The sequence below is a fragment of the Plectropomus leopardus genome, chromosome 8, assembly GCF_008729295.1.
Source record: "Plectropomus leopardus isolate mb chromosome 8, YSFRI_Pleo_2.0, whole genome shotgun sequence".
NCBI classification, from domain to species: Eukaryota; Metazoa; Chordata; class Actinopteri; order Perciformes; family Serranidae; genus Plectropomus; species Plectropomus leopardus.
The window spans coordinates 27523623-27535902 of record NC_056470.1 but is presented as its reverse complement, the minus strand read 5'-3'; the positions used below and the strand labels follow the sequence as shown (position 1 = coordinate 27535902).

Here is a 12280-nt window from a genome sequence, read left to right as displayed (position 1 = left end):
TGTTGTAGAAGCCGGAGTTGTTTGGGGCTGTGGGTTGTGGGAGCAAGTTGTAGGGGCTGCTGTTGTGGGATCAGGAGTTGTAGGGCCCGGTGTTGTGGGAGCAGGAGTTGTAGGGCCTGGTGTTGTGGGGAGCAGGAGTTGTAGGGACCAGTGTTGTTGCAGCAGGACTTGTAGGGGCTGGTGTTGTGAGAGTAGGAGTTGTAGGGGCCAGTGCTATAAGAAGGGAGTTGTAGGGGCTGGTGTTGTGTGGGCTGTCGTTGGAGCAGGAGTTGTAGGGGCCAGTGTGGCAGCAGGAGTTGTAGGGGCTGGTGTTGTGGGAACAGGAGTTGTAGGGAGTGTGTTGTGGGAACAGGAGTTGTAGGGGCAGGTGTTGTGGAGCAGGAGTTGTAGGGGCAGGTGTTGTGGGAGCAGGAGTTGTAGGGGCTGGTGTTGTGGGAACAGGAGTTGTAGGGACTGGTGTTGTGGGAACAGGAGTTGTAGGGGCTGGTGTTTTTGGAGCAGGAGTTGTAGGTGCTGATGTTGTGGGAGCAGCAGTAGTAAGGGCCACTTTTGTGGTAGGGTGTTTGTTGTTGCCTTTGTAGTCAGATGAGTGGTAGTCGTCTTTGGGATTGCAGTTGTGGCCAGGTTCATGGTTATAACAGGGGGATTTGATATCGTGGTTGTTATGATTGGTGTATTTGTAGTTTTTGTTATAGCAATGGTTTTTGTTGTGTTTGTGGGAGTAGTAGTAGAAGTGAGGCCAGGAAAACCTAAAAAGGTCAAATAGTGTTATAATTTCTTTCTTGCACTGCTATATCATCACATTACCCTTTCTGTTAATGTTATAATTGCCAATACAATTCTATGCCAATGATGCTGATAGAGATGATCAGATATACTTTTAAAACCTCCACCCCATGACAGGATAGGATGGAAACAATTCAGATTGTGTTACCTGGAACCAGGAGAGTGTGCAGTTGGCTGATGAAGGGGTTGTTTCCCATGTTACAGAATTTTCCGCTAATGTCATCGAGGTCCAGAGACCACAACGGCTCCTCCAAAGTCATTAGTCTTTATGTAATTAGTCTGAGAGGACGGGAAAAAAATATCACTAGTTGAAATGATATTGATAAAAATAACTGTTGTACTAAATGTTTGTACAACCAAGAATTTGTATAGGATTCCAGTAGCAATACTTAAGTTTGAATTAAACAGATGATTACCTTGGTATCAATGCTGTCTTCATTGTCAAATCCAACCCATTGATTTTCTGCAACCGCATATGGAACTTTCTGATCAACAATAAGCTGCGGTGTAATTCCCTCAAGGTAAAGGCACATCTGAAAAGAGGGTCCAATGTCACATTTAGATCAAATTTATTCCTTCAGACAGAATATTACACACCCAGAACAGTAAAAGCATTAGAGCAGCCTCTAATAAGGCTATTGATATAAATCAATTTTATTCATAGCCTGCAGTTTTACCTCATAAGAGGCCCAGAATCCTTCTTCACCGGTGTAGCAGCCTTCTTCACCGGGACCACTGGCTGGTGCTCCAACATCACTGGATGCAGAGGAGAGGTCAAAAGCTCGCCCATATGCTGCAATCCCCATGTTTAACTTTTGTGTGGGTACTCCCTGGTCCCTCCAGTATTACCGCATGGCAAAATCCTGTTATGTAGAAAAGTAAGGATTAAAAATGAAAAGACATCTCCAGAGATGTTATAGGTCTTACAATGTGAATCCCCATACTTACAGTGTTCAAGTAGGTTTGATTTCCAGTGTCCTGGGATCCCTGGAATAAGGGGCTGTGATGTCCAGTGACACTTTCCCAGGGGCCGTGAAAGTCAAATGTCAGCACATTGATGAAATCAAGGTACCTGATTAAATGCAGAAGACATCATATTCACCAAAATATGACAACAGCTAATTGTAATTATTATACTAAGAATTATATTAAATTTGTCTTACATGGCAATCTGTGCAACTTCGTAACTGGCATCGATGGTTGCTTTCTCAGCAGAGACACTAGCAGTGAGGATCAATCTGTCTCGATTAGTTGCTGTTCCCTCAGCTACAAAGGCCTCATTTAGCTCCTATAAAACACAGAAGTTTAAGTGTAAAATATATTTTCATCATTTGTCCATGTTATATGAATTCTTTATCTGCAACAAAAAAGATAGAACCTTTATTAATATGAATAAACCCCCAGTTTGATTATTTTTCTGAATTAACACCCCCCACCCCCGAAAAAACCAAAAGAAACAAAAACGAACAAAAACCCCTTTGGCATATATTATCAAATTAAGCAATACCAAAATTTGCTTTGTTCTCTCTCTCTCTCTCTCACTCTCTCTCTCTCTCTCTCTCTCTCTCTCTCTCTCTCTCTCTCTCACACTTCACACACACACACACACACACACACACACACACACACACACAAATCACACAAAACCCATAACCTTTCATATACAGTAATGCATATTTCTGACAGTTACTGTCACAAAACATATAGTCATGATCTGACCTTGCACAGCAGTGTGAATCTCTGTTTGTCCTGTGGTTGGCTTCCAGCTCCTCCAGGGTACCTCCAGTCAAGGTTTAGCCCATCAAACCTATTTGCTCTCAGAAGTGTGACAGCAGACTGGATGAATGCTGCTCTGTTTTGTTGTGTTGCCACCATTGTACTGAATCTGGTAAACATTTAAACAAAACAGTGCTCTCAAGAAAACACTCCATATACTTACATTTTAGGATTTTAAGAACACAAACACTGAGTGTAGTGCTCTTAAAAAAATGGGCAAATAGTCTAGTTTTTCACTTGTAAATATATATAACGAAAATGAGCCATGCAGTGATCCACATAACTTTAATGCCATATCTGACCTCAACATTAGGCTGCAATACATTTTGCACAACTATTAGTAGAAGTGTAGTGGCAACATAAAAGTCTATGTTAAATTGTTTTATATGGACTTTGAGTTGAAATGGTATGAGATTTTCATGATGCTATCAGGGCTGCCCCTTGACAGTCGGAGACTTGAATCATCAGTCGGAGACCCCTCAGTCGGCAGATTGCTTAAAGTCAAGCAATCTTTTCTTTCTTTGCAGTTTACTTCTGGGATGTTTTGGTCCCCAGATTTTGCTGCGGAGTGAGTGCTCTTGACTTTGACAATACTCTGAGCAGCTGCTTGATGCAGCAGAGGCATGGAGGAAAAGAGAATGGTGACTTTACAGCCCACAGCGTGTTAATGGGTTACTGTCTCTGGCTCTTGTTGATATCTAGTGTTGGCAAAAAAATGTTGTTGCACATTTGCAATCTGTTGTTAGCACTGTTAGCTTGTTAACTATTGATAGGAGGAGTTTTCTAGGAGGACTCTTATTCAACACTTGAGACCCTGATTGATGCTTCAGTCAGGCTACATATAATATAAGTGTGTGACCAAGAACCAACATAAAGAAATGGTATATAAGTGCTTCTCACTGTTTACTCATATGGTTTCTATCAATTATCAACACATCAGTGGTATGTTCAGACTTCCTGGCGCCTTTCCAGCATGAGGTACAGAAACATGGGGCCTTTTTGTCCCTAAAGTTGGTGCAATATCTCCAAACATAACTTGCAGGAACAAAAACTTTACTATGAGTAGTTATGAGCTTACATAAGGTAGATACAGAGTTATAAATTTATTATAACAGATGCGTATTTGAAAAAAAACCCTCATACTAACAACTATAATACATGGATGCTACTGCACACTGAACATCTTGCGGATCCCCATTCAAACTTTATATGGAAAACAAAACAAATTGTGAAATGTTTGTATTGAACAGGCAAATCCAATTCGACTTGCATAATTCTGAGTCGGGTACAGCCCTAGATGTTATAACTGTCTAATGTTAGGCTTTCACGTCCTACGGTATACACACTAATTGATATCACAATAACCTTTACGGGAATAAAAACAAAAGTATATGTAAAAAGTCTGGTAGGCAGTCAAGGAGGAAAGGAGATGTGCATATACAGGTTAGATTCTCTGTACGTTTGTAGCCTTTTTGTTCAATACCACATACAAGCAAATGTACATGGTATGTTGACCATGACAGTGGTACACTGCCTCAGCCCTATATGGGCCTTAAGTGATTAATTTGGTGGTGATATGATAGTAACCAGAGTAAAGTAAATGCAAACACTTAGTGGTTTCTCAACATAAAACAAATGTTGTTTTTTTTTTTTTTTATTGTAGGCCCTTACTTCACTTTCATTATGATGTCAGGTGAGCAAAATTAAATAGAGTCATGGCCAGGAAAATGCCAATATATTGAGATGTTGCATACACTTTTCTTTGCACTGATAATAAAAATAAATAAATTGCTCTTGTAAGTAACTTACTTTTGCGGGCTAAAGGTCAAGCCACCAACCGCCAACAGGGTTTTGAGCTGTGGATTTCTGTGGGGGCATAAAAGTTAAGTAATGATTATTTAAACATAAAAAACACAAAATTCCTCATCATTTTAGCAATATTTATAAGCTAAAACACTGACCTTGTTTTGAGTCCATTAAAGGACTGATAGCGTTGTATGTCACTTTCTTTGCTGGGTACCAGTTCATTCAGGTTATTGATGTCAGAAAAGGCAAAGATCAGATGGGTACACTTGTCCGGATCAATATCTGAAACTGTGACCTTCCCATCCTCGGCTCTGTCTTCAGCCAGGCTGTTGTAGTAACACACCAGCTTGAGGGAAGAGGCTGAGACGTGGAACAAAATCAGAATGGTTTTAATTAGTTTTTGAACACAAATGATTTCAAGATCCTTATCTTTCAAGAATTGTTTAATAGTGACATTATTTATCTACTAGTGAGATTGTTAATTATGATTATTGATGTCAAAAACATACCCAAGCTGCTGAGGATCAAACAGAGACCTAAAAGGCGACACACTGCTTAATATTAGGTTAAAGTCAAAGCTTAATAGTTCGGTTCATCAAAAAAATAGAGAGAAAATATTGCTTTTGTCACTCACTTCTACTGTTCTCTAGCATTACAAATTAGGAATGGGCAAAACCAAACGTTTTAAAAAATAATGTGATGCCAATACTTAAAATACTGTTCAAACTTTCATGATGCTGATACTGATACTCTCAAATGGGAAAATGATTTATCAAAATAACTTAATAAATTGAAATATCTAACAGTCATTCCACCCAATGGCAAATCACATGACACATACAGGCTATTAAATACAAATGTTTAAAAAAGCATATATGAGTACAATTAAATACAAATATTTTTGCCAATAATTCTTAAACAAATAGTCCAGTATTTTACAGAAAAACTATGATTACATTTTTAATTTGAATGAATTTTTTAAAAGTTTACTGTTGTTGCTGTTTTGTGGCACTTTGTTGTCACAAACAGTGCTTTTTGCTTAATCTTTATCTGCAGGTGAAACATAGGACCACGCCACTTCACGTTTCCTTTCTACCATTCTCTCACATTTATTGCACACTGAGTGGACAAGAAAGTGACTGGGGCAAATTAGAGTTTAGATTTAGCAGTGAAGCTATCAAGTGAGTGAAGAGTAGTGGTGCAGTAATTCCCAGATTTTATCATTTAATTAGTAACCATAAGTAATGACAACTAACAATTCAAAATGATGCATCATGAACACTTTAATTGGTACCAGAGATGAAGGGAGAGTAATGTTGCTCAACTGCAGCTTTCAGATATCAAATATCAGCATTTAAAATCAGGACAGCACTCCACTATTATTATTGCCACATGGACGTTTAAGACCAGACACCCTTCTTCAGTGTGCACATACGCCAGTATCACAAAGACGGCCCACAGGTTAATTATAAGTCCTCACATAAAACCATATACAATGCATCCCAGCAGGGGGAGCCAACATTTTTAAGACACAGAATAAAAGTAATATTTATTTTAATCTTAAAGAAATAAAAAACTAAATAAACATAAAAATAGATCAATAAGTAGATGTATAAAATGATAATTATAACAAACTATAATTTATTACATTTAACATTTTGAAGTTTCAAAATGTTGAAATGGAGTCTCATAATCTAAGGACTGCAATGTGTTTTTTTTCCTTATGAACGCTGACTTGACATTCATACACGCAGTGTCTTCATTGTGGCATTGTAGAATTGTGAATTCTTCAGTTCTAATCATAGATTAGAAAACCAGCTTGCAGCCGGTCTCTCTCATATTTTGAGCCCCCCTCCCCAAGAAATCAGTTAACATTTTCACAAACTTACACTACAGAAAAAGCTGTACAGCTGATAATCATAAAATTTAATAAAATTCAACCATACTGTATTTGGATGTTTAGTTTTCGAGCAGCAATGACAGCCAAAATGTGGCATGCAACAGACAGTAAAGCTTGTGTTTTTAGCCAAGCTGATATCCATATAACAGTTCCTTACAGTTTGTCAGCAGTTAATAATGTTATAAAACATTCAGTAAAACAGGATTTTTAAAATAATTATGGAAACCTCAAAATCATGAGATGGCCTTGAACATAGTTGTATATGTGCACTTAAAACACGATGTTGATTAATCCAGTAGTTAGTAGTGCAAGATTAGTTGCCGACAGATAGATCTTGACCAGTGTCCCTTACCTGCAGATAGATGGAACTTGCACATGTTGTCACTGTCACTGTGGATAAGCAGAGAAAAAAATAGAAAACAATATTTAATATGCAGCTGAAAAAAATAACAGGATTTTCAGATAAATCCAATTGTCATTAACCTGTTGCCAAAAATGCATTTCAAGTCAGAGAACTGCACATCTTTAATAAATTCTAGTTCAGCACCCAAAGTATTTTACTGTCAATTCTATCTTCACTTTAATGCAGATATGCATTTCAGGTATCAAAATTCAAAACTAATGGGTTTCATGAGCAGCCATAGTTAGAAGTGTCACTCAGAAAATGATATGGTTTAAAATAAAAATAGATTATCACAGACATTCATCATTTATTCTTAATTCATTCTATTCTTCTAATGAAAAAAGATACAATTTATTGACCAATAGTCTAGATGAATTAAAGTTTGGCATATGACTGGAGATTGCAATTTAAATCCCAAGTTAGAAAGACTGTTTCTTATCGTTATGCCAAGATGTTACAGCCTGGTGAGGCTGTTTTAACCTTTGCAAAAATGTGTTGCAGCGCAATCTTTGAATTCACTATTTAAAGTCTCATTTCATAATAATATCATTTGGGCCAGGGTTAGAGTTTAACCCTAAGCCTAACCCAAAAAGACAGGTATGACTAACTAAAACATACCTTTTTGAATATATATTTTTAATTGTGTTTAGACTTAACTTAAACTTAGACTTTAGATATTGTTACAGTAACAATAAGTTTCTCCTTGCATATCCTCCTCCTCCTCTCCTTGCGTCTGATTAACTTTTATCTGATTAAATTAATCTCCTAGTCCATTTTTGAGATGTCCCAAAAATCATGGTGCAGTCATGCAACCTTTTCTTATTAGCATAATTAACATCAATTGTGTAAAAATGTTGGTCAAAATCAGGTATGGCTATAATTTGGGTTTTAGTCAACTTACAAAGGTGATTTTGCAGTTTAAATTTGCATTCTCATATATGGAAATGCATATCTTGCCATAACAAAAAACAACAAAGTAAGAAGATGGAAAAAAACACAAATGATTGATTGATAACCAAAATATTCTACCTTTCCCAATTTTCATAATTAGTAGGTGTGTTATGGTACACAAAGAGAATGTGACACAAAAGAAAGAGTGGCAACATGATACTAGATATACTAGATGTTTATGTATGTTAGCTCATTTGAAAGATAGAAACATGTAGACTGTAACAAACTCAAAGCATTTACATAATTTAGAATATTTAGCTAATAAATCACAGATGGCAAAAAAAGCAATGAGTTCACTTGAAGTTACCTTAGACAGCAACAACCACAACCTCACACTCAGTGCCAGTCACCCTCTTCAACTCTCAAATTTTTCCAGGACATTTCATTAATAAACTAAGAATTCGAGTAGCCACAACTGCACTCCGTCAGCTGCTGCTAAAATGCCACCACCACCAAACAGCACGTCACACCCACCCACTATTATTGAACTGAAAGATTCTGCGAACCAGCTTCTGATTAGCACAACAAACAGCAGCTGAAGCACCAAATTTTATCAAAACTAATCTTACAGCCTGCCATGGACTCAAATCAACACAGCCTGGTTTTTCAAAGCAGCAATAAATCACTTTCCTCAATGAGTTCCTGACAGCATCTGGGCTGCAGTGAACTGTACCGGCTGCATTGTTGATATTTAGGCCGTTGGCCCCAACTCAGCAGTCAGGCTAAGCTTTTTTTGATAATCAGCAGAGTTTTTCAACATAAACTGAGCTGAAGATTTGTGAGAGCATAGAAATTCATCATACTTGGTTACAAGAGCATCACCATTGATGGTCTTCAGTACATCATAGCTGCTAGCATGCTTGTGGTGGAGCTTGACAAAGACTGCCATCCACAAGCTAAAGGCTTTTACAGACAAACCCCACCTCCTCCTCCTTCTGTATCGCAGCATCGAACCCATCCTCCTGAACTGCACCACCAGCTATTTCAGCATGCTCATCCCCACCAAAAGAAACAAGCTCCTGAAAGTCACCAATATTCCTTGTAAAATAATTGACCTCCCCAACTCCAACCCTCCTCTCAGTGACACTACCGCCACTTGCAGAGCACTTAACATTGCACGTAACCCCTCACTCCTAAACCCATGCTTCATCCTTCTCCTCTCTGGCCGCAGATTCAGACAACAACTCTGCAAGAAGTCCTCTTTGGGAGAACTTGTGCCCTCAACCATTATTGTTTTAAATAGCCATGGCACATCGTAACGGACTTGTTTTATTTTTATTTGATTTCACTTTATTGTCAAAAATTCTGAAATTTGTCTTGTGTCCTAGGACGTAAGCTGTTTCACATAAATACAAAAATACAAACAGCACTTAACAAAACAACTAAATCATCAATAAACACTACAAATCACCACAGACATTATGAAAAGTATATGCAGTGCATCACATTACTCATTACCTTTTACAGTCAGTGTTCAACTCCAGTACAGTGAGGCTACTTAGATGCCGTACTCTGATTTAATTAGTTGACAGACTGAGAGACAAAATGATTCTTTAACCTGTTAAGTCAAGCCTGTGGGACTCTAAATCTCCTGTGTGATGGCAAAAGCTCGAAGTAACGTGAGAGGTATCCGACGTAATATTACCAGGAGTAGTCTAGCCACTCTAGCTTTAAGCTGAACAGAAAGACAACCGTATAATGCACTAATTTCATTCCTCATATTGAAAATCAACAACAAGGTCTATTTGTTGTGTTGTGTTTATTGTAATGTTCTTGTCTATTTATATCCTGTTCTTAGTGTTTGTACAGACAATGAAAACAAAATCTCCCAAGAGGGTGATAAAGTTTGAATCTGAATCTTGTTGCTCAGATCCCCTACATGAACTTCTTAACTTCATCATTCATTTTCTAACTTTTCCACCATTTTTTTTTTTACCATTTTCAGTGTTTATTTATGTACTACTTGAACCTTACCACAGCACCTCAACCCTCCACATTCATAGCTATAATTTCTTCACATAATATTCACCTACATTTGCAAATATTTGGTTGTTATGAAATAAAACGTACATAATATACAGCCCATCTTTTCCCTTATTCGCTCTGTAAGGAATTTTGAAGGCTCTTTGATTGCTGGCTTGCGTGATGTAATTAACTTAATTTTGTAAAATCTTGGACGTTGTCCAGCAGCTTTGGTTATACCGAACATCACTGGCATGCAAACACCTAATTATGATGGGTGTAACAGTTCCGAAACAGAGACCAAACCCTTGGCACAAACACAATTCAGTCTATTGTCACCATTACGGCTTATGTTGTCTTTTTGTGTGCTGTTACACACCTACTAATTCTACTAATGAGGAAAGTGGTGAACGAAGTATTTAAAAGCCACACTTGACTAAAAGTACAGATATCTCACCAGTAAATGACTCTTGGATATTACTTAATAATAATTAATATTACTTGGATTAAGTCTAAAAATATTTCATATTTACTGTATCAAAAGTCAATTAATGATATTAAATGTACTCAGGTATTGATATTAAAAGTACAAGTAAATGCTGGTAATAGAAAATCAGTCAGAATTCTGAGGATTGTTCAGTTTGTTTCTTCGTAACATACATCACCTAAAAAATTAAATTTACATTACACTTGAAGAAAAATGTCTTTTTATCACAACTTAAAATATTTTAATAACAAAATCAAGTTTTTCCTTCCTTACCATTTTTTGATTCTTCTGCCCCATCCCCCCATCTCCCTCTTTCCTTTCTCTCTTCCTTCCCTATTTTGTAGTAAGTAACTTGAATAATCAGGGGAAATGTATTGGAGTAAAAGTTCATCATTCATCATTCATCATCAACATTTTATTTAGGAAATGTCGAAAGCTAAAAGAGAAAGTTGACAAATATAAAAACTCACGGAAGAACAGATACTACCAAACAATTGGGTTAGAGGGTAAAGATTTAATCAGTGTTCTACCAGCAACACAAAATCAAAACCTTAAACATATGCATGTCATTGAAATAGAAATGATGTGATAAGAATTTAAAGGAAGTTTGAAAAATCAAATGTCAAAGGGAGTGGAAGGGTTATGTAGCTCAGCAGCCACCCACACAGTATCACCCTAACCACAGATGTATCATTGAAGGTATGAATTGGAAGATGCAGAGGGACAACTAGTTTTGCAATCATTTCCAGACGTGTGTGCCAACTGCTGCATTGTAAATCAGTCTTCAGTCTTGTTTACAGCTCTGCATTGTCAGTAATAGGGGGTGACAGATTATCGGTCTGGCCAATAATTGGGGCAGATATTTGGCATTTTGCAGATTATCTTTATCAGCATTTTATTTTAATGATAGCCAATAAAATTAGTTTATTAAAAATTGCAAAGAAAGTGTCAGTGTGGGATGAACTTTTACTTTGTAAAACCTCAGGGTGCTATTTTTAATTACTAATTTCTTTTAATTTTCACTTAGTTCTATAAAAAAAAGTTGCTGGGATCTTGTTGTATATAATGTTGAATGTTTCAGTTTTGATTAAACATTTGCTAAAGGCATTTTGAGAAAGTTTTGTGTTGGAGTTTTTTTATACTCCAAATACTAAATAATGACAAAAAGACTTTTTCATTGTAAATGCATATGGATCCCAAATATCGTTTTTTGGTCTCATTAACTACTAATAATCAGTATCAGTGCTGAAAAAACCATATCAGTCGACTCCTAGTCAGTAACTCTCTATATTATGGTTTTAAATCCATTAGAAGGTCTTTTAGATAAGGTTTAATTGAAGTGGACAGGTTGGTTACTTTATACCTAGAAACAATCAAATTTTATCAATGAAAAACTCAACTAATTATTTGCCTTCGTCACGTCACAAACACAGATTTAAGACTAAGGATTATCACAGAATTCATAACTAGTACCACACACACAATTATCACATTATTACATTGAAATTAGAAATCACCTAATATTAGGTTTGTTAAAAACAGAACGGGTACTTACAGATTCAGTGGTGAACAAAGCATATACTTCTCTCCTGGCCCTCCAGATAAATGACTGACAGACATCTGGCTGTGCTTCTTCAAACTAGAAAGACAGCTGACAGGGTGTGGCCATTAAATAAGTCAGAGCTCATTCTTGGGCAAAGATGGTACGGTCCTTTGATCCCTGATAATGATTTCAGTTTGTTTATTTTTTTCCCATTTTTGTTTAACTTGCTTCTAGTGTAGTTGGCTCTGATGTCAAGAACTTTTTGACAAATAACTTTGGCTCTGATGTGTCCTAATTCATACTTTAATGTAAACGGCTTTTCCACGAATGACAGCAAGGCAGATTATGGCTTTTATCCCACAATCACCTGACAAAGAATAACCAAAAAAGAACAACCAAACCAAGGGCAAACCCGGCAATATGTGCCACAATTTGTCTGGGAAATTTTTGGTATTGCATTACTGTGCTACTGTTAACTCGTTAAATCAACAATAATTATTTCTGTTGTTTTACATGGAGACATACTATATAAATAAATGCATATGCAACATCTGTGTCATTATCAGGCAAATCTCATAAACCAACAAGATCAAGCCTGTATAAGATGCAACTAGGGCTGGGGCGACGCATCGACGTAACCGATTACGTGAATACGTCTATTCACAT

At 36.9% G+C, this 12280-nt stretch overlaps 1 protein-coding gene and 1 pseudogene across 2 annotated transcripts in view; one reads left to right on the top strand and one right to left on the bottom strand.

Annotated features, from left to right (window-relative positions):
* pm20d1.2 (peptidase M20 domain containing 1, tandem duplicate 2) overlaps positions 1-12280 on the top strand; it is a 76582-nt gene that overhangs the window by 22921 nt on the left and 41381 nt on the right. The window lies entirely within an intron of this gene.
* Positions 71-11860, bottom strand: LOC121946483 (annotated as a pseudogene).